This window comes from Chiloscyllium punctatum, chromosome 1 (assembly GCF_047496795.1).
Source record: "Chiloscyllium punctatum isolate Juve2018m chromosome 1, sChiPun1.3, whole genome shotgun sequence".
NCBI lineage: Eukaryota > Metazoa > Chordata > Chondrichthyes > Orectolobiformes > Hemiscylliidae > Chiloscyllium > Chiloscyllium punctatum.
This window is the reverse complement of record NC_092739.1, coordinates 54,288,836-54,316,758: the sequence shown is the minus strand read 5'-3', so window position 1 is coordinate 54,316,758 and position 27,923 is coordinate 54,288,836. Positions and strand designations below refer to the sequence as shown.

The following is a 27,923-nucleotide window of genomic DNA, read 5'->3' as shown; positions in this document are numbered from 1 at the left end:
ACGTTAGAAGGATTAATTACTAAGCAGAAATGTATCATAAAGACTAAAATGTTGGATTGGGAGCTGTGAATTTTGTGAAGTAGAGAAATCATTAGATTATAATGGGAAAGTGCCACTCCAGGAGGACTCCTGCAATCCTGGCTCTAAACCAAAAGATTCAGGACGAGCAAGCAACTTTCAAATCAAAAGCTCAATTCTCCAAAACCTCCAGCAAAGCACAAAACATCAGCTTTCAGCTGGATAAGAAATAAGAATCAAATATTATTAAGTTAAGGTATTGTCTTAAAGTGCAGGGCTTGTGGAAATAGATTTAGTGAAAGATCCCAGTTCCTTTTTTTGAAAAGCCCTGAGCCAAGTTATCAAATACTCACCAATTTATCAAATAGCACATACTGCCCAAGCAGAAAACTAAAAGGAAGGAAACAAAGGAGGGAACTAAGTCAAAATAATGTTGGAAGGATGGGATAATGCACTCTGGCCCTCATGGTGAACACCTTTATTGAAAAGTGCTGATGGACACCGCGTGCTCTCTCTCCAAGGATACCTAGGTACATCGATCCCTTCTCTTGGCTTTTGTTTTTTTCCTGACCAGCCTGTTCAGAAATGATATGACATACATTTGAAGCAGATAACATTGAGCCAATTCTGAGGTAGGGAAACTACTGCACCACAAGAATGCACTGAACCCTGCCTTTTCTTTTTCAAAATTACTCACTTGTAGATGTTTATTGCCGTTTTGTCAAAAAACTATGAAAATGTCCACAGACAGTCTTTTACAGTTTTTAGCTGGCGTCAGTTTGGATGATCTATTTTCAAAATCTCCTTGCTTAATGCTTCTAAAAGTGTGAGCAGGTCTGCCTCCTGATTGGCCCCTTCACATTTTGAATGACAAGTCAGTCACTGTTATCTGTAAATTCCACATGGACCTGAGTATACCATCCAAGCAAGTCAGTCTTTCCAAGTACTTTAGTAACCTGGGCCAGTGTGAGGTCTGTCTCTGCATGATGGTGATGAAATAGTAAAAAAAAACAAATATGAATACAAATACAAATTCCAAAGAGCATCACTTGCTCTAAATCAACTCTGGATATGTCCTAAAACAAAAGCAGAAATTGCTGGAAATATTGATCAGTTCTGGCAACGTCTGTGGAGAGAGGTAAAAATCACACACCAGGTTCTAGTCCAACAGGTTTATTTGGAAGCACTAGCTTTCGGAGCGCTGCTCCTTCAGGTGGTTGTGGAGTATAAAATGGTAAGACACAGAATTTAGAGCAGAAGTTTACAGTGTTATGCAACTGAAATGATATATTGAAAAAGACCTGGATTGTTTGTTATGTCTCTCATCTTTTAGAACGATCCAGGTCTTTTTCAATATATCATTTCAGTTGCATAACACTGTAAATATTTGCTATAAATTCTGTGTCTTATGATCTTATACTCCACAACCACCTGATGAAGGAACAGCGCTCCAAAAGCTAGTGCTTCCAAATAAATCTATTGGACTATAATCTGGTATTGTGTGATTTTAAACTTTGTACACCCCAGTCCAACACCGGCACCTCTAAATCATATCTGTGGAGAGAAGCAGAGTTAATGTTTCGAGTCCAGTTACTCTTCCTCAGAACTGGTAGTAGATAGGAAAAGATGGTATTTATAAAAAGGGCAGGATGGAGAGGGGAGAAGGAGTGTGAGGGGGTATATGGAGCCCAGAGAGAGAGAGAGAAAGTTAGGCATTCAAAGTCAGGCTGATAGTAAACCAGAGAAGGCGAAAAGCTGATATTGGGGACAATGGGTTGCCTGTGCGGAAGTAGTTAGGAAGCTTGCAGATGTTACCAAAATTGGAGGTGTAATTTTTTTTTAAAAGAATGTAATTTCAAAATGTAACTTTTTAAAAACATATGTTTTAACATATGAAAAAACTGAAACCAACATGGTCATTCTGAAAGATGAGAGACTTAACAAACAATCCAGGTCTTTTTCAGTATATAATTTCAGTTACATCACACTGTAATCTTCTGCTCTAAATTCTGTGTCTTACCACATTATAATCCTCAACCATCTGATGAAGGAGCAGCGCTCCGAAAGCTAGTGCTTACATATAAACCTGTTGGACTATAACATGATGTTGTGTGATTTTTAACTTTGTAAATCGACAAAGTCATTTCCCTGGGTTGGGGGGAGTCCAGAACCAGAGGACATAGGTTTAGGGTGCGAAGGGGAAAATGTAAAAGGGAACTAAGGGGCAATATTTTCACGCAGAGAGTGTTACGTGTATGGAATAAGCTGCCAGAGGAAGTGGTGGAGGCTAGTACAATTACAACATTTAAAAGGCATCTGGATAGGTATATTAATAGGTGAGGTTTCGAGGGCCAAATGTTGGCAAATGGGACTAAATTAGGTTAGGATATCTGGTTGGCATGGACGAGTTGGACTGATGTATCTGTTTCCATGCTGTACATCTCTATGACACTATATTGTATTAGCTCCTGGGGTGTGGGGTGTGTTAAAGACATGGAAGACTCTAAAATTATTAAACTTGATATTGTATCTTGAAGGCTGCCGAGTCCCTAAGTGGAAAATGAGCCACTGTACTTCCAGCTTGTGCTGAGCTTCGCTGGAGCACTGTAGCAAGCCTGAGACAGAGACATTGGTGCGGGAACATGGTGGTATGTTGAAGTGGCAGACAGTAGGAAGCTCAGGATTATTTTTACAGGCAGAATATAGTTGTTCTACTAGCTGGTCACCCCATTTGCATTTCTTCTCCCTAATGCAATGGAGATCACATTGCGAGCAATGAATACAGTAGACTAGGTAAATCAATGCAGATAATAACGTGCAGGTAATTGATGCTTCACCTGGAAGTGTTTGCTTCACCTCGTGTGTTTGGAGAATTGGATAATGAGGAGGAAGGCGGTAAACAGGCAGATGTTATACTTTCTATGATTGCTGGTGAAGATGCCATAGGGGTGTCGGGAGGTGTTGGGAGTTGAGGAGTGGACCAGAAATGCTGGCAAGCGAGGGGAGAGTAATATATGTCTGGTGAAGTTTTCCAGCAATTTCTATTTTTATTTAAGATTTCCAAAATTTGCAGTTCTTTATTTTATTTTATTAGACATGTTCTGTTTACCCTTAAAAGGACCCAAGTGGTCTTCCAGTGTTTCATTTCCAACACTGACACACCTTAGGGAAATAAGAAGTTCATAAGGGCACCAAATCACAGCACTAATATTAAAGTAGGAGAAATTCAAGAAATGAAAACTGCTGAGACCAAAATAACTGTGAGAAAACAAGGTGTAATTCTTACAGGTGTTCACTCACATAAGAATCAGTTTATAATAAACAGGTAAATAACTCCACACCAACTTCTCCAGCACACCCCGATACCTTTTCTTGAAACTGCAAGATGTGCAACACCTGCCCCATCACCTCCCCTCTCATCTCCATTCGAGGCCCTAAATAATCCTTCCAGATCTGACAGAGGTTCACCTGCACATCATCTAACCTCATCTGTTGCATCCATTCCTCCTGATGTTTTCTCCTCTATATTGGGGAGACCGAATTCAGATTCGGGGACCAGTTCATGGAGCATCTGCGTTTTGCACTCACTAAGCAACCTAATCTTCCAGTTGCCATCGATTTTAATTCCCCCTCCCACTCCTCCAGCTACATGTCCACCCTTGGCCTCCCCTATTGTCAAAGTGAGGTCAAACGGAAACTGGAGGATCAAAATCTGATATTTCACCTGGGGAGCTTACAGCCCAATGGCTTCAACATTGACTTCACCAAGTTCAAAATGTCTTCCTCACCCACTCATCCCATGTCTAGCCCTCCTCTTCACCTCTCTGAACTGATCCAACCTGTCCATCTTCCTATTCACCTATCTGGTCCCCCCTTCCCAGTGAATAATTACAATAAATCCTTACCCCCATCCAGCTATTGCTATCCCAACTACCCTTCCCCCAGCCCTATCCCCCATCCATATTTACTTCTGGGTTCCCCTCCCCTACCCCAGTCCTGAAGAAGGGTTTCAGCCTGAAACATTGATTTTCCTGCTCGTCGGATGCTGTCTGACCTGCTGTGCTCTTCCAGCTTCACATCTATTGATGAAGCAATGTGACAATTGTCTGATCATAATAAAATTGAAGAACTATAACTTTAGTGAGTATGGCATAGAAACTAACAAACTCTCAAGCCTATCCTGTCCACAAACAAGGGACAAATCCAACCTGATCAATTACTGCCCTATCAGTCAACTTTTGTTCATCAGCAAACTACAATCAAGCACCATTGCTCCTTAGTTTGAGTTCCAATAGGGCATCACTGCATCTAACCTTGAACATCCAAAACATAGACAAAAGAGCTGAAATCCAGGGGTGAGGTGAGAGTGACTACTTTGATATTAAGGCAACATTTGACTAAGTATGGCAACAAGGGGTGCCAGCAAAACTGGAATCAATGGAAATAGGGGGAAAAACTACTGGTTGGAATCATACCAATCGTGAAGAATGTTAGGTATTGTTGTTAGTCATTCATCTCACTTCAGAAGTTTCTTAGGTTGATATTTTCCTAATCACCTTTAGATCATGTAGGACTTGAGCCCAGGCCTCCTGAGTCAGAAGAAGTGACAATACCACCTAGTTCCTTAGGTTAGTGTCCAAGGTGCCACCATCTTCAGCTTCTTTGTGATGGAAGTTCATCCTAAGGTCAGAGATGGAGATATTCACTGATGATAGCACAATGTTCAGTACCATTTACAACCTATCAGACACTGCAACAGTCCATGCCCTTATGCAGCACATCTGGACAGCACTCAGGCTTGGGATAATAAATGGACCTTAACAGTGATATGTTGTTTATTTGTATTCTGCGGCAGTGACAAAATTTATAGGTTTTGAGTTATCAGTAAATGATTTCCCAGTTGTTTTTCCAGTAGCCATTGACTCTTGAGGTTGATAAGAGAGACATGCAAAATGAATGGTGTACCACAAGGATTGGTGCTGGGTCCACTGCTTTTTGTCATTTATATAAATGATTTGAATGTGAACATAGGAGGTATGGTTCATAAGTTTGCAGATGACACTAAAATTGAAGGTGTAATGGACAGCAAAGAAGGTTACACCCGAGTACAACAGAATCTTGATCAGCAGACCAAAGTGCTGAGGAGTGGCAGATGGAGTTTAATTTAGATAAATGCAAGGTGCTGCATTTTGGAAAGGCAAATCAGGGCAGGATTTATACACTTAATGGTAAGGTCCTGAGGAGTGTTGCTGAACAAAGACACCTTGGAGTGCGCAGGTTCCTTGCAGGTAGATAGGATATTGAAGAAAGCATTCAATACGCCTTTATTGGTCTGAGCTTTGAGATAGGAGTTAGGAGGTCATGTTGCAGCTGTACAGAACATTGATTCGGCCACTCTTGGAGTATTGAGTGCAGTACTGACCTCCCTGATTTAGGAAGGATGTTGTGATAGTTGAAAGGGTTCAGCAAAGATTTACAAGTATGTTACAGGGGTTGGACATCTTGAACTATTGGAAGAGGCTGAATAGATTGGGGCTATTTTCCCTGGAGCATCAGAATCCAAGGTGTGATCTTATAGAGGTTTACAAAATCATGAGAGGAATGGATAGGGTAAATAGGCACAGTCTTTTTCTGTGGGCTAAAGGAGTCCAGAACTAGAGGGGATAGGTTTAGGGTGAGAGGGGAAAGATTTAAAAGGAACTTAAGGGGCAATTTTTTTATGCAGTGAATGGCACAAGCATGGAATGAGCTGCCAGAGGAAGTGGTGGAGGCTGGTACAATTAAAGCGTTTAAAAGGCATCTGGATGGGTATATCAATTGGAAGGTTTAGAGGGATATGGACGAAGTGCTGGCAAGTGGGACTAGATTAATTTAAGATATCTGGTCAGCATGGATGAGTTGGACCAAGGTGTCAGTTTCCATGCCATATATCTCTATGACTCTAAGGTTGTATGAGAGAGAGTGTGTTTTCCAGTTCTTGCTTATAAATCCATTTTGCATTATCTCTCCTGCTCAGGAGCAGCAATTTAAATATAGTTCAGTCTGTATTCCAGAATATAGATCCATTGTTTTTCCAAGCAAGAGTTTCAATCCTCAATATGTACAATAATCAAACACGTGTGAACTAAGCAGAATATAAATTTATTGATGCTCATCCCAGTTGCCAGATTTCACTTTCTTTGGACAAAATAGTAATTTCAATGCTGATAGGTTTTGTATATCTCACCCTATTTTCACTGAGCTTACTTTAATTTGTTGTCAGGTAAGTCCATGAATATCCCAGGTATTAAAACAGACAATAGGAATTGATCATTGATAGTTCATTTTTATTGTGATCATAATAAGTGTCCTCTGACATCACCTTCCAAATCCACGACCTTTACCACCTAACATCACACGGACAGCAGATACATTGAGTGCTATCACTAGCAAGCTCCCCTTCTAGTCACATATTACCTTGACTTCAAAGTATATCACCATTTCTTCATTATCTGAGCACATCTACATTCCAAAGATCACAGCAGTTCAAGAAAACAGCGCACCATTGTCTTCTCAAGGGTAATTAGGAATGGGCAGTACATGCTGGCCTCATCAGTTATGCCACATCCCATGAATGAATAATGGTAAAAACAATGGAAGATTTTGAGGATAAGTGGATAATATGACTGATGAAGGCAATAAATAATATTTTGGGGCTGTGATGACAGAAATGTGTCTGTATTTATTGAGGCCACTTCACCCTAATTCCCTGTTTCCTAACTAGACATGCTGGTTACAGAATGCTGCATCCTTATATAAAGTATAATTCAAGTTAGGTCACCCTGTGTGATAAGTCTTAGAAGTTTATGATGTTGTTTTTCAAGGGTGAAGGCCTTCAGATGGAAATTAAAAAGTATCCTGCAAGGTTAAAGATAATGTAAACACACGTTCAACATTCGAGGTTGTTTTCTTGAATGTAATGAGGAATCTATTCAATATTCTTCAGGGCTAAATGGATGATAAAATGCATAATGCATTGCAGTTAGCAGTAATGGATTTTAAAACAGGTGATATTTTCTAAGTAAAGGCATTTAATGAAATAAAAAAAGCAAGTAGTCAGAAAAAATATGAGAAAACATGTTTCATCCTGGTTTGTAAAATATTGTCCGTCTTATTTAATTTGTCGAGCAATGGGTAACTTCAGTAAGTCAATTGGCAGTGCTGGAGATTGCAGCTCCACTTCTATAACAACATTATACATACAGCAGCTCTACCTATTTTCTAATACACTTTCACATTTAAACCTAGTAGCACGCAAAGCTGATGATAAATAGTGTCCTGACATTTCAGAGTCTGCCCACAGCACATGAACTGCAACACATGGACTGCACCTAGTTCAAGAAAGCAGCTAACCACCACCTTCTCAAGGAAAACTAGGGATCGACAATAAATGCTGGCCAGCCAGTGATGCCCACAACTCACAAATGAATTTTTTAATATGTATATTAAGTGCTGAACCAATTTGATGATTATTGCACAAATACAGTCAAACAAATGCAGAACATTTCTGTTACGTTTTTGGTGTGGAGATGTCACCGGGAAGCCTAGCATTTACTGCCAATTCCTAATTGCCCTTGAGAAAGTATGGATGAATATCTGCTTAAACCATCATAGTCCATAGGGTCGAGAGATACAGTGCTGTCTGGAAGGGAAATCCATGATTTTGACCAAATGACTGTGAAGGAACAGTGGTACTGTTTGAAGTCAGGATACTGTATACCTTGAAGGAAAACTTACCACTTCTCAAACATCTACCACTCCTGTCTTTCTAGAAGTAGAAGTTGTAGGTTTGGAAAGTGCTGGCAAAAGGAACCTTAGTGAGTTGCAAATATTACACAATGCTGCTCCTATCTATCAGAATGGAGAGAATGAATGTTGAAGCTGGTGGAAGGGGTGCTAACAAGTGGGTTGCTTTGACCAAGATAGTACCAGGTTTCTGGAGTATTGTTAGAGCTATATTTAGGCACATAGGTCTTAGGTTCTGGATTAGTGGTGCTGGAAGAGCACAGCAGTTCAGGCAGCATCCAAGTAGCTTCGAAATCGACGTTTCAGGCAAAAGCCCTTCATCAGGAATAAAGGCAGTGAGCCTGAAGCGTGGAGAGAGGGATAGGTCATAAGGCCCAATGAACCATCTGTGTTATTCAGTAAAATTATGGTCTCAGCTCCACTTTCCTGTCTAATCCTTATTATCTTTGAGGTAAAAACAATGACTGCAGATGCTGGAAACCAGATTCTGGATTAGTGGTGCTGGAAGAGCACAGCAGTTCAGGCAGCATCCGAGGAGCAGGGAAATCGACGTTTCAGACAAAAGCCCTTCATCAGGAATAAAGCTTTATTCCTGACGAAGGGCTTTTCCTCTCAACATCGATTTTGCTGCTCCTTGGATGCTGCCTGAACTGCTGTGCTCTTCTAGCACCACTAATCCTTATTATCCTTAACTCAATGATCAACAAAAGACCTGATTCTTGAACAATGAAATTATCCAGCTCCCTTCTGGGGGAAAAGAATTCCACACGTTAAGCCTTTGAGAAGGCATTTGGGAAGTCAGAAGATTACTCTCCACAGGATTTCCAGACTCTGACCTGCTGTTGTAGTCACAGTTTGCATATGGCTGCTCCAGTTTAGTTTCTGTTCAATGGTAATACTCAGAATGTTGATGGTGGAGAAATCATTGATAGTGACACAAAAGTGTACATCAAGGAATAATGGTTTGCTTCCCTCTTTTTGGAGATAGCCAGCTGTTATGTAGTGTGAATATTATTGCCACTTATCAGCCCAAACCTGAATGTTGAATGTTGCCAAAGTTTTGTTCAAATGGTTACAGACTGCTTCACTATTTGAGCAGTTGTAAATGGTGCTGAATATTGTGTAATCAATCAGTGAACAACCCATGTCCAATCTTATGATGAAGGCAGGTCATTGACAATAACTGATTCGAGGACATCACCCTGAAGAATGTCAGCAGTCCTGGAACTGAGATGATTAACCTCTAATGACCATAATCACATTCCAATTCCTAAATATAACTCTTACCAATGGAGAGTTCATCCCCTCATTCAAGGGAACAGGTTAAGTTATAGCGGGGATAAAAGAGATGGCAGACTAATTACATGCGTATTTTGGTTCTACCTTCACAAAAGAAGACACAAATGTTCCAAAAATGTCAATATGGAGGTACCAGTGTTGCACAAGGATGGACAAAGTCAGAAGTCGCATGACACCAGGGTTATAGTCCAACAATTTATTTGGAATCACAAACTTTTGGAATGGTCCCCCTTTGTCAGGTGAAGTGACGAAGGAGCAGGGCTCCAAAAGTTTGTGAGTTCAAGTAAATCTGTTTCACTGTAACCTGGTGGCGCGTGACTTCTGACTTAGTCCAAAAATATTGGGAAACAGGGTCTGGTGAAAGAAATCAGGCTTGGTAGGAAAATTGGTGGGATTAGAGGCTGGTTGAAGAACTTGTGGGATTAGAGGCTGATAAATCTGCACAGCCTGGTGACTTAGATTCCAGAGCACTTACAAGAAAAGGTGGGTGCATTGGTGGTCAACTTTCAAGATTCCATAGTTCCTGTGGATTGGAGGGTAGCTAATGTAATCTCACTAGTAGGAATAAATGGGGCTTTTTCCAAGTGGAGGGCAATGACTAGTGGTAGCAATCAGTGCTTGGACCACAGCCACATATATATTATACATATTTGCAAAATACCACCACAGAGTCCATCTGCCCGACTGACTTACTTTACACAATGAATGGATTTCACCTGAACAACTTCAGAACCATTGATATTGCTGAGAGTTGCCTGAAAGACTCAACACAATGAATGGATTTCACCTGAACAAAGCCAGAAATATTTCTGTCACTGAGAGTTAAAGTGGTATTGCTGGGAAAGCTGGACTAATTTGACAGTGGGAAATAAACTAAAAAATATCAGAAATGAGAAGAAATAAGGTTAGGGAACAAAGAGGTATACACTGCAATCAAAACAGAATCAGTCCAAAAATTGCAGGAATTAGATTGAGTTAAATAGCAAAAATGGTGTCAAGGTCTATGTACTTTAGTGTACCTGTGGAGTAACTAATAAGGATAGTGAGTGCATTTGCATGTAGCCCTATGGGATTATGTCATGATAACATTATAGAGACATTTCTCAAAGAATGCCATAAATAGTTTCTTCAATAATCTGTAACCATGTGAAACTTTGGCAACTTTCAGCATTCAGGATTGGGCTGATAAGTGGCAATACCATTCATATTCCTGTTAATCAAATACAGATAATTAGAAGGAGGAGGGGTAAAGGCAAAGGCCATATCTTTTTGTTTTTCTGTGTTGTGTTGATTATGGACTAAAAGAGGTTTTTTTTAGTACAAGGATTGCTGATGGACCGTTGTACATTGCTTAAATAAATCAAGCAACTTGACACTCATTCTAAGTGCTGTTTACACTGCTGTGTGTTCAAGTAGTGGACAGAGGTTACTTCAGACAAAGGGTGTGTATGCATGAGCTTTGACTATAAATAAATAGCTTGACAGGTCTGTGGCATTGTAACCAAGTATCGATAAAAAAGACCTTCAACCTACCAACTACAATGTGATTGACTGCCAGGTGGCTGAACAGTTTGGGGTTGTGCATGAGATAGATAGATGACATTAGCTTGTCTGCCTGTATGTGTGTGCAAGGGTAGTTCATAAAGGGCATGGTTTTAATTAGTGAGGCTATATGACAATAATTCATAATTGTTTACCTGTAGCTAGTCTACTTATTTGTAATAAATAGTAATTCTTTTCAAGTACTGTAGCCTGATCCATGCTTTCTGTCAACCTGTGTTTGAAAAACAGTTGGATTGGGGAATTTGATCACACATCAAGGTAAATGAGAAAAGAGAAATTCGTCAACTCATTGGTGACCTTTTGGCTATCATCGACAATATAATACTGATGTTAGTGACTAAAGCATGATTTCTGTTAGCTTCAGTGGAAAAATAATTATGCGATGCAAAATGAGGCAGTGATTTCCTGTCACGATCAAACAGAAAATAATTATCTCATAACATCAGAAAGTAAAATAATCAGGGCTGAATTTTATCAGCTTTTTGGAAAGGGCTGGGAGAAAGCAAGGCTGGTAAAACAGCATGAAAATTAATTGGTAATTCTGACATCTTGCTGCCATTTTTGCTAATGGCAGAAAAGTAACAAATGTATTGCCTGACAGGAGCCCAGTGAAGTCACTTAAGTGGACAATTGATGGTTGCTTCCCATCCCTGCTGGCATATTACCAGTGGTGGGGGATGGTAAGGGAATCTGTTGCTGCGTGGAGAGATTGTCCACTGGAACCGACAGAGCCCAAGTGAATTCAGAAGTATTCTTCTTGGCTCCAGAGCTAAAATTCTAGCCACTGCATATGCATGTTCACTAGCCCAACTCTGCCATTCTTTGTGTATTTTGCCCACTCTAGATTTATCTGCGCTCACTTTGTGTTCACAGCTTAATACTTTTTATTGGAGATGATGCCCAATTTGTGATATAGAAAAGACGTTGCAAAGAAAATAAATGGATAATGGGTCAATGAGAAGATGTTCTCATCAGTAACCAAAAGCAGAGTCAAACAATATGTTTCTTAAAGATGGACTTAAAAGAGGAGAAAGGGCATCAGATACCAAGAAATTCAGTGAAAGGATTCATGAACTTTGCACCTTAGTATTTGAAAGCACTATCATGAATGCAGAGAGAAAGTATACATAAGATGCTAGATGCAGAGGAATGGAGTGATAACTTTAAAGTGATAATCCCTTGTTACATAGCTGTACAACCAGAAGATGTACATTTTCCTCATTCACTCTGATTAACTCTTCTATAAATTTAACTTGCTCTATTAAATCTCATTTTAGACTCTGTAGTATGGACAGATTATGAACTTTAAAATAAATCTCTCTCCACTCTTCTCATCGCTTATTCTTAAACAGTTTGTAATTTAGTTTTTCTCCCATTTTTAGAAAGTGGGGGTGTATTTAATTCACTCTCTCTGTAGTCTATGACTGGGTATGGACTGCCACAACAACACCGTGGTCAAGTTATTTTCACATATGCTTAAATGGAGGGAGTATTTCACATTTGCATTCTTCATCCCGTCCCATTGGGACCTAGAATCTAGCCGTGTGCCCACTCTGGACTTGGTCTGCCTCTACCACCACCGAAACCCAAGACACAGGCCATTCATCCCCCTGTTCTGGACCCTGTCTGCATCCGCCCCCATCCCAGTCAGGACCAGATCCTTCTTCCTCTTGACCCTTTCCACCACTCAGGATCCACTATCATCTCTTGCACTGCTCCAGAACTGCCACTTTCCACATCCCACATCCAATTTCCCTGCTCCAGACCCAACCTAGCCCAGGAGCTGAGCCCCACCCCCACCTCCACCTCCCCCTCCCCGCCATTCTCTCCTGACGCGCTGATGAATGAGATCTCTCCTAACTACTCCAACCTACACTAAATGATGCATCACTTACTTGGCCTCCTTGCATCCTGATCCCCATTCAGAGAGTTCATGGCTGAAGTGTGGCCTAACCCTATATACCTTCATTTGGCCCAAAGCCCTTAATACCTTGTTTAACAAAAGTTTGTCTATCTCAGATTTAAAATTAACACCTAATCATAGATCTGCTGCCATTGGTGGAAGAGATTTCCAAACATTTACCACTCTTTGTGTGTAGAAGTGCTTCCCAACATCTCTCCTGAACAGTCTGGCCCTAATTCTCAGCCCTTGACCCTATTTCTAGAATCCCCAAACACTGGAAATAGTGGCATCACAATCCCTGCCACCCTTCCCCCTGCCTACTGGCCTTTCTATGCATCTGGCACCTTATCCCACCTACTTACCTGTACCCTGTTCCCTACACACTTGACACATAATTTCATTCCACCCTAGCTTCATACTTAGATCGTGTACAGAGCATTTAACAGCAGCTGCCAAACTGGCTAACTGGAGCTTTAAATTTCAGACTATGAAAAACATTCACCTTCTCTTAAAGGTTCTATATTATGAAAGAACAGTAAAAATGGAAGTATGGGACAGAGTAGCAATTGAAAAATAGCATGCATCATTTTTACCAGGTGCGCTCTCAATATTCTGACAATTAATTCCATTTTAAAATGTGTTGCCATTGATAGATTGCAACGCAAAAGATTCTACTGTGCAAGCATTAAATAAAAATGTTCATGCTTTTAAGAGGAGGTCACAAGCTCAAGTGGTTTTCTTTTAGATAATTAGGAATTGTCATTTTTATTTCCATTCCAAAAGGTTTTGAAAATCTAGTCTCATTAACATTAAATATTCATATACAGTAGTCTGGAAATTATTTTCCGAATTAATTAAGTATTTAATTTGCATCACGTTTAACATTCTGCAATTTATGAGCATATAAGAATATCACCATCTGAGAACATCATTAAAAAAAAGTATGATGAGGACATTTCCCCCATCAAGCCTGCGGAACATTCTTTAAGGTAATATCCAACCTACACACGCCAAAACTCGCTTTTATGTCAACTCTTACAGTCCTAGATTCATAAGCTAGGAAACAGGCCTTTTGGCCCAACCTATCCATGATGACTAAGCATCCTGAACTGAAACTGTCCTATTTGCTTGCATTTGGCCAATATCATTCTAAACCTCTCCTGTCCATGTAATTGTCCAAATGAGCTTTATATGTTTAATTGTACCCATCTCTATCACCTCCTCTGGCAGCTCCTTCCATCTATGCATCCTCTGTATGAAAACGTTGCCCCTCAGGTCCCTTTTAAATCTTTCCCTCTCACTTTGAAACTAAGCCCTGTAGCTTTGGACTCCCGTGCCCTGGGGAAAGATCTTGGCTATTCACCTTGTCTATACCCCTCATGATTTTATAAACCCTAAATTTTATAAATTTCCTTCCCAAATTAGACTTTCGTGGAACAGATGGGTTTTTATGACCATCAATCTCCCATGCTCCAAGGAAAAGTGTCTCAGCCTATTCAGCCTATCCTTATAATTTAAACCTTCAACCTTGGTAACGTCCTTTAAACTGTTTTTTCACTCTTTCCAATTTAATGCCACCCTTCCTGTAGTGGGATGACCAGAATTGTAAGTAGTACTCTAAATATGATCTGACCAATGTCTGGTTCAGCTGTAACATGACGTCCCAACTACTGTACTCAGTGCTCTGACTGATGAAAGCAAGCGTGCCAAACACTTTCTTCACCAGCCTGTCTATCTTTGACACAACTTCCAAGGAATTGTGTACCTATGTCTCTCCCTCTCTCTCTCTGTTCGACAACACTCACCAGGGGTCTACCATTAACTGTGTAAGTTTTAAAATTCAACACCTTGAGTTAAACTAAAATTAAAATCCAACTGCCACTCCTTGCTCCACTGGCCCAGTTGATTAAGATCCCATTGTATTCTTAGATAACCTTCTTCACTGTCTACTGTACTGTCAATTTCGGTCCCATCCGCAAACTTAATAATCACTATGTTATCATCAAAATCATTTGTATAAAATGTCCCAGTGGATCCAACACTAATCCTTGTAGCACACCACTGGTCATAGGCCCCCAGTCTGATCAACAACTCTCCACCACCACTCTCTGTCTCCTACCATCAAGCCAATTTTGTATCCAGTTGGCTTGTTCTTCTTGGATCTCATGCAATCTAACTCTGCTAACCAGCCTACATGTGTAACCTTGGCAAAAGTCTTCTAAAGTACATGTAGACAATGTCTACTTCTCTGTCATCATCTGTCTTCTTGATCAGCTCTTTAAAAAACTCAATCAAATTTGTGGGACACTTTTTCCAATGCACAAAGCCATGTTGACTATCCCTAATCAGTTCTTGCCTTTCCAATTTGCATGCAGATCCTGTCTCTCAAAATCCCCTCCAAGAATCCACTCCAACAATTTGCCCACCACTGATGTTAGGCTCATCATTCTGAGTTCCCTGGTTTTTCTTTGCAATCTTTCATAAATAATGGCACAACATTAGCCACTTTCCAGTCTTCTGGCTCCTCACCCATGGCTGCAGATGATACAAATATCTCTGATAGTGGTCCAACAATCTTTTCTGTAGCTTCCCAAAATGTCCTCACATACACTTGGTCAGGTCCTGGGGATTTACCTACCATTATGCATTTTAAAACCTTCAGCACCTTCTCTTTTGTAATGCAGAATCTTCTCAAGACATCACTGTTTATTCCCAGAAGTTCCATATCTTCCATGTCTTTTTTCCACTGTGAATACTGACAAGAAATAATTATTTAGGATCTCACTCATCTCCTGTGATTCCACACAAAGGAGCCTTTTACTTCTTTAACGGGGCTAAAGATGTGTTGCTGGAAAAGCGCAGCAGGTCAGGCAGCATCCAAGGAACAGGAGAATCGACGTTTCGGGTATAAGCCCTTCTTCAGGAATCTCCTCGAAGACTTCTTTAACGGGCCCTATTCTGCCCAAGTAATTTTTTTTTTCCTTAATACAGCTGTAAAAGCTCTTTGGATTCTCCTTTGCTTGACCTGCAAAAGCTTTCTTATGTGCTCTTTCTGCCCTCCTGATTTCCCTCTAAAGTGTACTCTTAACTCCCTTTACTCCTCAATAAATTCTCTTGATCCCAGCTGTCTGCTTCCTTTTTCTTGATCAGAGCCTCAATATCTCTTGTCATCTAGTGTTTCCTACCCCTGCCAGACATGCTCAAACAAACTTGTTATCTCGTTTGTGAAAGTCTCCCATTTGCCAATTATCCCTTTACCTGTGAACAACCTCCCTAATCAACGTTTGAAAATTCTGGTCTAATACCCTCAAAATTGGCCTTGACTCAATTTAGAACTTTAACTTGTGGATCAGACCTATCCTTTTCCATAAGTATTTTAAAATGAATACAATAGTGGTCACTGATCTCAAAGTGCTCTCTTACTAATGCCTCAATCACATGCCCTGCATTATTTCCCAAGAGGAGGTTGACTTATGTCTCTACTCAAGGAGGGCCATCTATAAATTAATTGAGAAAGTTTTCTTTTTATTTCTCTGTTTCACCCATAGACCTTCACTGATGATCCCTCAGGAATATCCTCTCTAAATAGAGTCACAGAGTCATAGAGATATACAGCATGGAAACAGACCCATCAGTCCAACTTGTCCATGCCAACCAGCTATCCTAAACTAATCTAATCCCATTTGCCAGCATTTGGCCTATACCCCTCTAAACCCTTCCTATTCATATACCCATCCAGATGCCTTTTAAATGTTGTAATTGTACCAGCCTCCATCACTTCCTCTGGCAGTTCATTCCATACTCACAAAGTACCTCTGCGTGAAGAAGATGCCCCTTTTAAATCTTCCCTCTCTCATCCTAAACCTATGCCCTCTAGTTCTGGACTCCCCACCCCAAGGAAAAGACCTTGCCTATTTACCCTATCCATGCCCTTCATGACTTTATACATGTATATAAGGTCAGGGAAAACAGCCCCAACCTATTCAGCCTCTCCCTATAGCTAAAACCCTCCAACCCTGGTAACATCCTTGTAAATCTTTTCTGAACCCTTTCAAGTTTTACAACATCCTTCCTATAGGAGGGAGACCTGAATTGCACACACTATTCCAAAAGTGGCCTAACCAATGTCCTGTACAACTGCAATATGACCTCCAAACTCTTATATTCAATGTTCTGACCAGTAAAGGAAAGCATACCAAATGCCTTCTTCACTATCCTATCAACCTGTGACTCCACTTTCAAGGAGCTATGAACCTGCACTCGAAGGTTACCATTAAGTGCTGAAGTCCGGCCCTGATTTACCCTTCCAAAATGCAGCACCTCACTACTGCCATGATGTTTTCTCCAATCAAAAACACCACCCCTCCTTTTTTTGATCTCTTTCTAGGGAGGCACAGTGGCTCAGTAGTTAGCACTGCTGCCTTAGAGTGCCAGGGACCCAGGTAACTGTCTGTGTGGAGTTTACACATTCTCCCTGTGTCTGCTTGGGTTTCCTCTGAGTGCTCCGGTTTCCTCCCACAGTCCAAAGAAGTGCAATTTAGGTGGATTGGCCATGCTAGATTCTCCATTGTGTCCATGGATGTGAAGGCAAGGTGAGTTAGCCATGGGAAACTGGGATATGGTAGGGGGATGAGTCTGCATGGGATGTTTTTTGGAGGGTCAGTGTGGACTCGATGGGCCGAATCCACTGCTTTCACACTGTAGGGATTCCATAATTATATTCCTTTAGCATCTTTACCCAGAACATTGAGCTGCCAATCTTGTCCCTCCATTAAACATGTTTTTGTAATAACTATGATATCCCAGTGCCATGTTCCCATCCCTGCACTGAGTTCTTCAGCCTTACCTGTCAGGCCTCTTGTATTGAAATAAATGCAGTTTAATTCATCAGCTTTCCCTCATTTCCTGCCTTGCTCCTGCCCATCTTGTCTATTTAACTTTTTGTCTTTAATTTCCGTACAAGCCTCAACCTTCCCTTTTCCCTCTATTGTTTAGAGACCCATCCCCATATCAGACTAGTTTAAACCCTCCCGAGTAGCTCTGGCAAATCCTCCTATCAGGGCATTGGCTCCCCCTGCAGTTAAAGTGCCACCTGTCAATCTTGTACAGGTCACCCCTGCCCCAGAAGAGATCACAATGATCCAAAAATCTGAATCCCTGCCCCCCGCACCAGCTTTTCAGCCAGGCATTCATCTGCCCTATCCTCTTTTACCTATTCTCACTAGCGTGTGGCACCGGGAGTAGTCCAGAGATTTCTACCCTTGAGGTCCTTTTTTTAATCACTCTGCAAGACCACCTCCCTTTTTTTACCTTTGTGCACAATGACCTCTGGCTTCTCATGCTCTCCTTTGAGAATTTGCTGCAAACGCACCAAGACATCTTTGACCCTAGCACAAGGGAGGCAACACATCATCCTGGAGTCTCACTATTGGCCGTGTGTCTGTGTCCTGACTCGAGAGTACCTTATCATAACTGCTCACTTGGACTCATAGCCCTCAACCCCTTGACATTTCAAAATTCTATTTACCTCTTCTTTAAAAACTTGCAGTGATCCTGCCTCTATGACTCTCTGGGGTAGAGAGTTCCAGACATTCACTGCTTTTTGAGAGAAAGAAATTCCTGACACCTCAGTTTTAAATGTGTGTCCCCCCGTTCTGTAACTGTGGTCCCTCGTTCAAGATTCCTCACTAACGAAAATATCTTCTGAACATCTACTTTATCTCGCCCTCTTAGAATCGATTCAATAAGATTAAACCCAAATGAATGAAGTCCTAACCTGTTTAAACATTCTTCCAAAACTACCCCATCCTGCCTAATGAATCTCTTTTCAACAGCCTTCAAAGGTATCCATTTTTACATGTAGAGACCACAACTTCGCACAGTACGCCACATCAACACCCTGCATAGTTGTAACAACATTTCCCTACTTATAAACTCCAAACTCCAAGCAATAAAGGCTAAAATTTCATTTGTCTTCCTAATTATACCCATCTGCCTGCTAGCATTTTGTGTTTCATGCATAAGAACACTCAAGTCCCTCTGTGCTGGACTTTTTATAGCCTATCTCCATTTAAATAATAGTCTGCATTTAATTCTTCTTCATACACATAGAACATAGAACATAGAACATTACAGCGCAGTACAGGTCCTTCGGCCCTCGATGTTGCGCCTCCCTGTCATACTAATCTGAAGCCTATCCCACCTACACTATTCCATGTACATCCATATGCCTGTCCAATGACGACTTAAATGTACTTAAAGTTGGCGAATCTACTACCGTTGCAAGCAAAGCATTCCATACCCTTACTACTCTCTGAGTAAAGAAACTACCTCTGACATCTGTCTTATACCTATCTCCCCTCACTTTAAAGTTGTGTCCTCTCGTGTTTGCCGTCCCCATACTTGGAAAAAGGCTCTCCCTGTCCACCTTATCTAACCCTCTGATTATCTTGTATGTCTCTATTAAGTCACCTCTCAACCTTCTTCTCTATAACGAGAACAGCCTCAAGGCCCTCAGCCTTTCCTCATAAGACATTCCTTCCATACCAGGCAACATCCTAGTAAATCTCCTCTGCACCCTTTCCAAAGCTTCCATATCCTCCTTATAATGCAGTGACCAGAACTGTACACAATACTCCAAGTGTGGCCGTACCAGAGCTTTGTACAGCTGCAGCATAACTTCCTGGTTCCAGAACTCAATCCCTCTATTAATAAAGGCCAAAACACTGTATGCCTTCTTAACAACCCTGTCAACCTGGGTGGCAACTTTCAGGGATCTGTGTACATGGACACCGAGATCTCTCTGCTCATCTGCACTCCCAAGAATCTTACCATTAGCCCAGTACTTTGCATTCCGATTACTCTGTCCAAAGTGTATTACCTCACACTTGTCCACATTAAACTCCATTTGCCACCTCTTAACCCAGCTCTGCATCCTATCTATGTCTCTCTGCAACCTACTACATCCTTCGTCACTATCCACAACTCCACCGACCTTAGTGTCATCCGCAAATTTACTAACCCACCCTTCTAAGCCCTCATCCAGGTCATTTATAAAAAGGACGAACAGCAGTGGACCCAACACTGACCCTTGCGGTACGCCGCTACTAACTGGACACCAAGATGAACATGTTCCATCAGCTACAACCCTCTGTTTTCTTTCAGCAAGCCAATTACTGATCCAAACTGCTATGGCTCCCACAATCCCATCCCTCTGCATTTTGTATAATAGTCTACTCTGGAGAACTTTATCGAACGCCTTGCTGAAATCCATATAAACCACATTGAGCGGTTTACTCTCATCTACCTGTTTGGTCACTTTGTCAACAAACTCAATAAGATTCGTTAGGCATGACCTATCCTTCACAAAACCATGCTGACTGTACATCCTCACATTTTCCTACATTAAGCTCTATCTTTTCAGTGTTTGTCCACTCAGTCAAACTAAGTGTATTCCCTTGCAAATTCTTTCTGTCCTCATCACCACAGGATATCCCACCTATCTTTGAATTATCAGAAAATATGAGTACTTTACACTCTGCCGCCTTTGCTAATCAATATAGAGAGAAAATACTTGAGGAACTGATTTTTGTAACACTCCACTAGTTATATATTTCTAACCTGAAAAAGACCTATTTATCCTAACTCTCTGTGTTAACCACTCCTCAATCCATGCTAACACATTACCTCCAATATTGTTAGCTCTTATCTTGTATAATAACCTTTTATGTGGTATCTTGTCAAATGCCTTCTCGAAACCCATATGTAGTACATTTGCTAATTCTCCTACATTTATTTTGATTGTTGTATCCTCAAAGAGTTCTGGTAAATATGTCAAATATACTTTCCCTTTCACAAAACTATGTTAACTGTTTTTGATTGTATTAAAGCTTTTCTAAATGCCTTGCTACTTCTTTCTTTGGTAATGTGCTCTCGCATTAACATACCCATAGAAGCTCTTGCTTTTAACTTCTAAATTTCTTGCCAATTTACTTCCATCACTTTTATTAGCTTTATGCTCATCTGCTGTTGGTTCTTAACATAAATCCCTGTTCTCTGGCCCACACAGCCACTTTATATGTCTCAGTTTTTGGATATTCTTCTTGGTTACCTTTTTAAACTACAGCTGCTCATCATTCTCATTGAATATTTCTTTTTGACCAGGAGAAATTTTGTTGCGCATGTTGAAATATCTGTTTAAACATCCACCACTCTTCATTGACTGTGCTTTGTCTTAATCTATTTCCCAGTTAGCTGTAGACAACTCTTCCTTTATACCTCCCAAGTTGCCCTTACTGCTCCTATGTCATTAGTGATATTTCAGTGGCAATTACATTTCTCTTATATATTTTTAACAATTCCCAATGATGTAAAATAAGGATTGGTCCTTCCCAAAAAACTGATCTGAGTAAAATGACAGAAATAGGCATTAAATTTAGATTCTGTCAGTCCAGTCTCAACAGACATATCTCCACAGCACAAATCTGTTTGGTATTACGTGCTGCCACCTACATTTTTGATCTTGGTCTTATCTTGAATTTGATGAGTGTGTGTGCTTTCTACTTGAAGTGTTTTAGCCATGTTGATATTTGTCAGCATTTTGTCTTCCAAATAGTTCAGAATGATTTTGGGTTATTTGCTGTGTAGAATGAGGCTTTGTAATAATCTATTCATTTTCAAGACTGTTTTTCCCACTTTCTGAGTCCACAAGGAAAATCTTTTGTACTTCCCAGTGACTTCGGCAACAAGTCAAGGTGAGTGGTCAAAAGCTTGATTGGCTCCATACACTGATGTTCTGTGCAAGGTGGCACAGCTTAATCATTTCCAAGGTGACATGAATGCACTATAATATTGATTTAGATATTGTCATGAGTAGCATAATGAACTGCTGACGGCAATGTGTGTACTTCAGTACTTTGCATTAGAAATGTATTTAATGCAAGAGATATCCGTTGACAATGAATATCCAACATTTTGTTACATCTAAAGCCTCCCTCAAACTTTCTTATGGGTCAGTAGAAAATTACACAATTTTGAAAGGATTTGTGTTTACTTTTCACTTGTCCTGTAGAGAGTTCATTGGGAAAAACGTATTGTTATTTTCCATTGATGTTTAAAACATTTGGAGATTCTCATGCAAGTATATTTATGCTTCCTGTCAAGAGAATATGAGTGAAGGAAGGATGTTCGATTGCTCAGGTTACACCTCAGGCACATTTATCTGCTCGCAACTACCCGCCAAGCTGCATCTCACAACTCAGAAAAGTACATATCAATTTATCTAAGTAACGCCTCAGGAAGCTGCTGTCCAGCGGAATATATATGACAGTGTAAGATCAAAATTGCCTGAAAAGCTATTATTGGCAGAGACAAATGTGCTGGAGATTTTGGGACCTCATTTCACGCCTAATGAGTTAATTTTCAGGCAAGCCTGTAATTGGATGCCCAGCACTCTGGTAGGCTGTTTAATGATTCAAGTTGGTGTTGTATGGCAGTTATAGGATGCTGATTGTAACTTGCATTGAGAAGTGGACAGAACATATGAAGTGCATGATAATCCTAGTATATCCAAGTGCTTATAAACTTAAGCTTGTGTCATCAAAGTCCCAAAGACTCCTCTGAGAGAAACATTTCTTCCTCATCTTAGTCTTAAATTAGTGCCTCTTCATTCTGAGATGATGCTGTCTGGTCCTAAACTCACCCATGAGGGGTAATATCCTCCTAGCATTTATCCTGTCGTGCCCCTTACGAATCCTGTAGAAGGGATAATGATAAGAGTCTGGATGAAAGTTTACTTTGAAAGAAGAGACCTCGTCCTTTTCTTAAATCTAGCTATACTGCAACCATCAGGTTTTATTTGAATACCAGCTAACTTTCTGATATCAATGTGAAGCCCTTGGTTCTTTGCTCAATACGATCTGCATTTGGAAGACAGAGGAATTCCAAGTCATGAATTAAAGGCTTCACTGCATATGTTCCTGAGTTTGCCACACACACAGTAAAATAAGAAATCACATAAAGAGTAGCCAATTAGCTGCTCAAGTTTTCTCCACCATTCAATAGGACCATACATAATCTGATAGTGGCTGTAACTCCACTTTCATGTATGAATCCCATTGCCAATCTTGAGAGAGAGAGAGCAGATAATCATTCGATTATTGAAACAGGTACACCTCAGCTCTGGCAGTCTGATCATTATCAATTTCACAACTTCTTTTACACAAGCTTAAGTGCTTTCAAGAACCTTGTAATTTAAAACTTACAAGGCAGTAGGTGTTTGACAATTTTATTGCCCTGTAGTGAAAAGGAGTTTCTGTGTAACGTAGTGAAAATTAATGAAAACATTATATTTATATTTTTTCTCTTAACCATTCAGTTGCCATCATGGTGTTCATCACTTCCATATAGTGTATGGAAGCTTGAAAGTGCCACACCTTGGCATTGGAGTGGGTGGGCGACATGAGGGCTGTTTAGGAGAGAAATTTTGCTGGGGGATGAAGAGATATAGATGGAGCGTGGTAATTATATGGGGGTGAAGGCAGCAGGGCCAGTGTGTTTTTCATTGCAGCTGGGTGATAGTTCTACTGCATGAAGATGTACCTGTTAAACATTGTGTCTCTGCAGTTAACAACCCAGATGGTTACATCTGAATGTTTTCCAGGCTCAGCTGGCTCCAGAACTATTATTTTCTGGCAGACATGTGAAGTTGGGAATTTTCCCAACTCCTGCTATGAATTTGAGAGTAAAACTCCTGACCTTATTGTTTGTTGCTTTATTTCTCACTAGTTTATTCTCATTCTAATTTCTCCTTTTTTATTATTTGCATTAGTAAAACTTGAATAATTTTGAGTATTTTTCCAATCTCTGGCCCACCATTAATCTTTGTAGAATTATTCACCGTTCCTTCTAATTTGATACCATCCTTAACTTCCTTAGCACAGATGATGTATCCTTCTTTTGGGGTATTGTTTTCTCATGAATCACGTCTTTATTGAGCTATGAAATCTGTTCATAAAAGTTTATCACTGCTCCTTTTCTACATTACTCTTAAACCTGTTTTCCCAGTTCACTGTAGTCAAATCTGGCTTCATAACTTTGCAATTGCTTTTGTTTAAGTTTTAAAAATTTCAGACCCATGTATCGCATGCTCAGACTGAAGATGAGTCTATCATGCTATGATTATTCTTGTCTGGAGTACCCTCTGCTATGACTTCATTAACTAATCCCCATTCAATGAACATTGCCAGATCTGAAAACTCTAGTTCCCTCTTTGTTTCCAGGTACGTTGTTTACTTTACAGGGCTTGATTTGATTTATTGTTATTGTCATGTACCGAGATACTGTGAAAAGTATTGTTTTATGTGCTAACCAGTCAAATCGTACCTTACATAATTACATCAGGGTAATTGAAAAGAATGCACAACATAATATGCTGCAATATGTTAAAGGTCTCCTTAATGATGATAGAGAATTAGATTGTGGAGTGTTTTTGTAGTGAATTTCAGTTAAATAAAGTTGATGGCTGCAGGTTCCAAAGATTGGATTCTGTCTTTATTAACAGAAATCATCATTTTTTTTTGAGAAAGTGATCTAAGATGGCCATTTTTCAGATCCTCAGCTAATTCCTCTTTCGTTTCCATCTCTGCTATGATTATCCTTGATCTTGCTCATCAAGGTATTGTGAACATTCTCATTATTCTTCCCAAAAATAAAACAAGTGAAGTTCACTGAACTGGTGAGTTGATGGATGGAATTGAACATTGATGACTGTTGTGAAGTGCAGTTCTGATGTTAGAGGTGTCCAGTCGTGCAAAAGGTGCATTACAAAGTCTCAATCTTGTGCAAAATTAGCTCCATGAAAATGCCTTACATGTCCTTTGATTGTGTATTTTGGTGGACTGACTGATGAGGTGGCAAATTTATAAGATTATTTGAGGATGAGACTGCTGGGGTAAATAAATTGATAAAATAGTTAAGTTTGCTGATGATTTGATGCTGGATCAGAATACCATATAAGCTGTGATAAGAACACAAAGCTTCAAAGGGATATAGACAAGTGAGTGAGCAACAATGTAGCAGAAATGAATACTGTGTACAAGTGTGAAATTTGTCACTTGTCCTGATGTAGGGTAATGTCCAAAACGGTGGCTTTCTTGCTCCTCAGATGCTGCCTGACCTGCTGTGCCTTTTCAAGCACCACACTTTATTTACTCTGACTTTATAGTATCAGAAGTCCTCACTATCTCCAAATCTGAATAGAAAATAGAACTTTATTAAAGGCATTAAATTTTAGAGATTGAATGTTCAGAGAGACTTGGCTGAATTTGTATAAGGAACACAGAAAATTAACATGCTACTATGACAGGCAATCAGGAAGGCAAATGGCAGATTGAAGTTTATTGTGTAAGGATTCAAATACTGTACAAAGGAAGTCTCACTAAAAATGTTTAAATGAGAGCAAACCAGAAGTGTATCTAAAGAAGAATGCAGTTACGTTGGAGATGGTACACAAAGCCCCACAGGACTGGTGCCTGGGAAGATAAGGTTGTCCTATGCTGAGAGGTTGAGTATGTTGAGCCTATACTTTCTGACATTTAAATGAGAGGAGATCACTTTGAAATGTACAAGTTGCTGTAGAGGCTTGACTGAAGAGGGTAGACACTGAGACATTATTTCCCATGGCTTGCAGAATTTATAACATGGGGTCATAGACTCAGCATTTGAAGGCTGCCTTGTCGATGTTACAATTTACTTTAATGAATGCAATGAAAACTTGAATGATAGATGTGGGTCTGGGATGGGATGGGGGACAAAGCACAGTAGACATTCCCTTTGTGATCAGTGTTTATTCACTCAGCACATATGGCACTTTCATCAGGTTGGTACACATTTTGTAATTAGAGCGTCAGTGAACAGGTGATAGGGTTACTGAAGACGTGGTTCCACTGCTGGGACTGGTCTGGGAGTCCCTTCACTATAGTTCAGACACCGTGAATAGTACCATCCCAGAATGCTTTACTCTGCACAATTGGAGCAGGCAGCGAGGTGATGTACTGGATACTGAAGAACTAGGGGAATAAGAGCAGTCTTCCAAGGATGAGGAGGAGGACATTGAGAAGGAGGAGCCTCACTTGTGTGTGACAGCTCAGCTGTGTCAGGTGTTACAGGCCAGACAGGCCCTGACTGATACCTCATTGCAGTAGATGACAGCAGGCCATCACATTGTTAAATAATCACTGGTATGCATTGTAATGGTGATTTGCAACGTTGGTATGTTTTGTGCGTTTGTTAGTTTTTGGTGGCTGTAAATAAAAGCTGACTTCCAGAAAAGTCTGATTCCTTACCTATGTGTGATGTCCTGCAGACCTCCAGTGGGCATTAGTGACAGAGCGGTGGTGACCTAGAGAGAGTGTTTAGATTGGATGTAGCTTAGGACAGGTTAACTGTGTGGCTTGGTGTGAAATGGTGACTTAGGTGAAAGAATGGGGTTGTGTGTGCGAGGGAGTGTCAGCCATGACAACTATATGTTGTAAATAGTGTGGTTCTGTGGCCACTGTGCCATTACATTGCTAGTGTGGATAATAGCTAGATTGCCAACTCTTGTCTGGTTGTACAACAGTCTTTCAAAGATGTTTTTGAATGGCAAATTGATCTATAAACAGCAGACGATGAGATGGGTTTACAAGAGAAATACCATAGGTATGGGTAGATAGGAAAAAGCTGTTCCAGTACAAATATAACACAAGCATTTAACCAACAATATGGAAAAATCCTCAGATATTCCTTGTACAGCAAAACCAGGATAATCCAATGAGCCAATTAACACCCTATCAGTCTATCTCAGTCAGATAAAGTGATGGAACGTGTCATCGACAGTGCTGTTAAGCTGCATCTGTTCAGCAATAGCTTGGTCCCTAAAGCTGAGTTAAGGTTCAGCCAGGGACACACAGTTCCTGACTTCATTGTAGCCTTGGATAAAAATGGACAGAAGAGCTGAGCTCCACTGGGGTGAGGTGAGAGTGACTGCCCTTGAATTAAGACTGCATTTGATCATGTAGCATCAAGGAGCTCCAGAAAAATAAGTTGTATTGAGGATCAGGGGAAAAAAAAACTCACCACGGGTTAAAGGCATACCTGGCAAAAAGAAGATAGTTGTGGTCATTGGAGGTTTGCCTTCACAGCTCCACATGTCATGGTAGTGTTCTCGGTCTAACCAACATTAGCTGCTTCATCAATAACTCTCCTTCCCTCATAAGGTCAGGTGTCAGAATGTTCACTGATGATTGCACAATGGTCAGCACAACTTGCAATTCCTCATACACAAAACCAGATCATGTACAAAGTTAGCAAGGCCGAGATAACATCCAGTCTGGGGCTGACAAGTGTCAAGTAATAATTGTACCCACACAGGTGCAAGACAGTAACCATCTCCAGTAAAAAAAGTCTAACCATTGCCCTATGACATTATCATCACAGAGCCCCCACTTTCAACAGCCTTGAGGTTACCACCTAGAACCTGAACTGGACTAGCCATTTAAAGATCACTAAAAGAACAGATCAGGGGCTATGAATACTGTGGTGAGTAACTCACCTCCTGACTCCTTAAGCCTGAAGTATAAGTTAAAAGTGTAATAGAATACTCCACACTTGCCTGGGTTGGCTCCAACAACACTCAAGAAGCTTTTCAACATTAAGGATGAAGCAACCCACTTGATTGGCATCACATCCACAAACACTCACTCCCTTCACCATCGATGCTAAGTCATAGCAATGTTAACTATCTACAAGATGCACTGCACAAATTCACCTGAGCTCCTTAGACAGCACCTTCCATGACCACTACAATCTAGAAGGACATGGGCAGCATAAAAATGGGGGCATCATCACCTGTACTCATCATCCTGACTTGGAAATATATCACTGTTCCTTCAGTGTCACCAGGCCAAAATCCTGCAACCTCTTCCCTAAAATCATTGCAGTGGATCTACAAAAAAATAGACTGTAGTGATTCAAGCAGGCAGCTCTCTACCATCTTCTCAAGGACAGCTCAGTGGCCCAGCCAGTAAAGCCCACATTCCCGGAAAGAACTAAAAATGAAACAATGATGATGGTGGTGGCTGGGACATTGAGGACCAGAGATAGCTGTCCTCATAAGTGAGAGTTAATCTTAAAGTGACCACAATAATCACAACCTTAAAATTGGATCTGCTGCTTCTCCAGCTTGTAATATCACCGAGACAATTGTAATTTACCAAATAGGCAGAATCGTATATGAGGCTGCACAACCTGGACTGTGGTGAACAATATAGCAGAATCATGCAAGAAGTTCAACAATGCCTATCCTGACATTGTGATC

General features: G+C 40.5%; 1 protein-coding gene across 3 annotated transcripts in view; it reads left to right on the top strand.

Moving 5' to 3' along the window:
* kcnip4a (potassium voltage-gated channel interacting protein 4a) overlaps positions 1 to 27,923 on the top strand; it is a 1,126,071-nt gene that overhangs the window by 308,496 nt on the left and 789,652 nt on the right. The gene's annotated exons all lie outside the window — the stretch shown is intronic.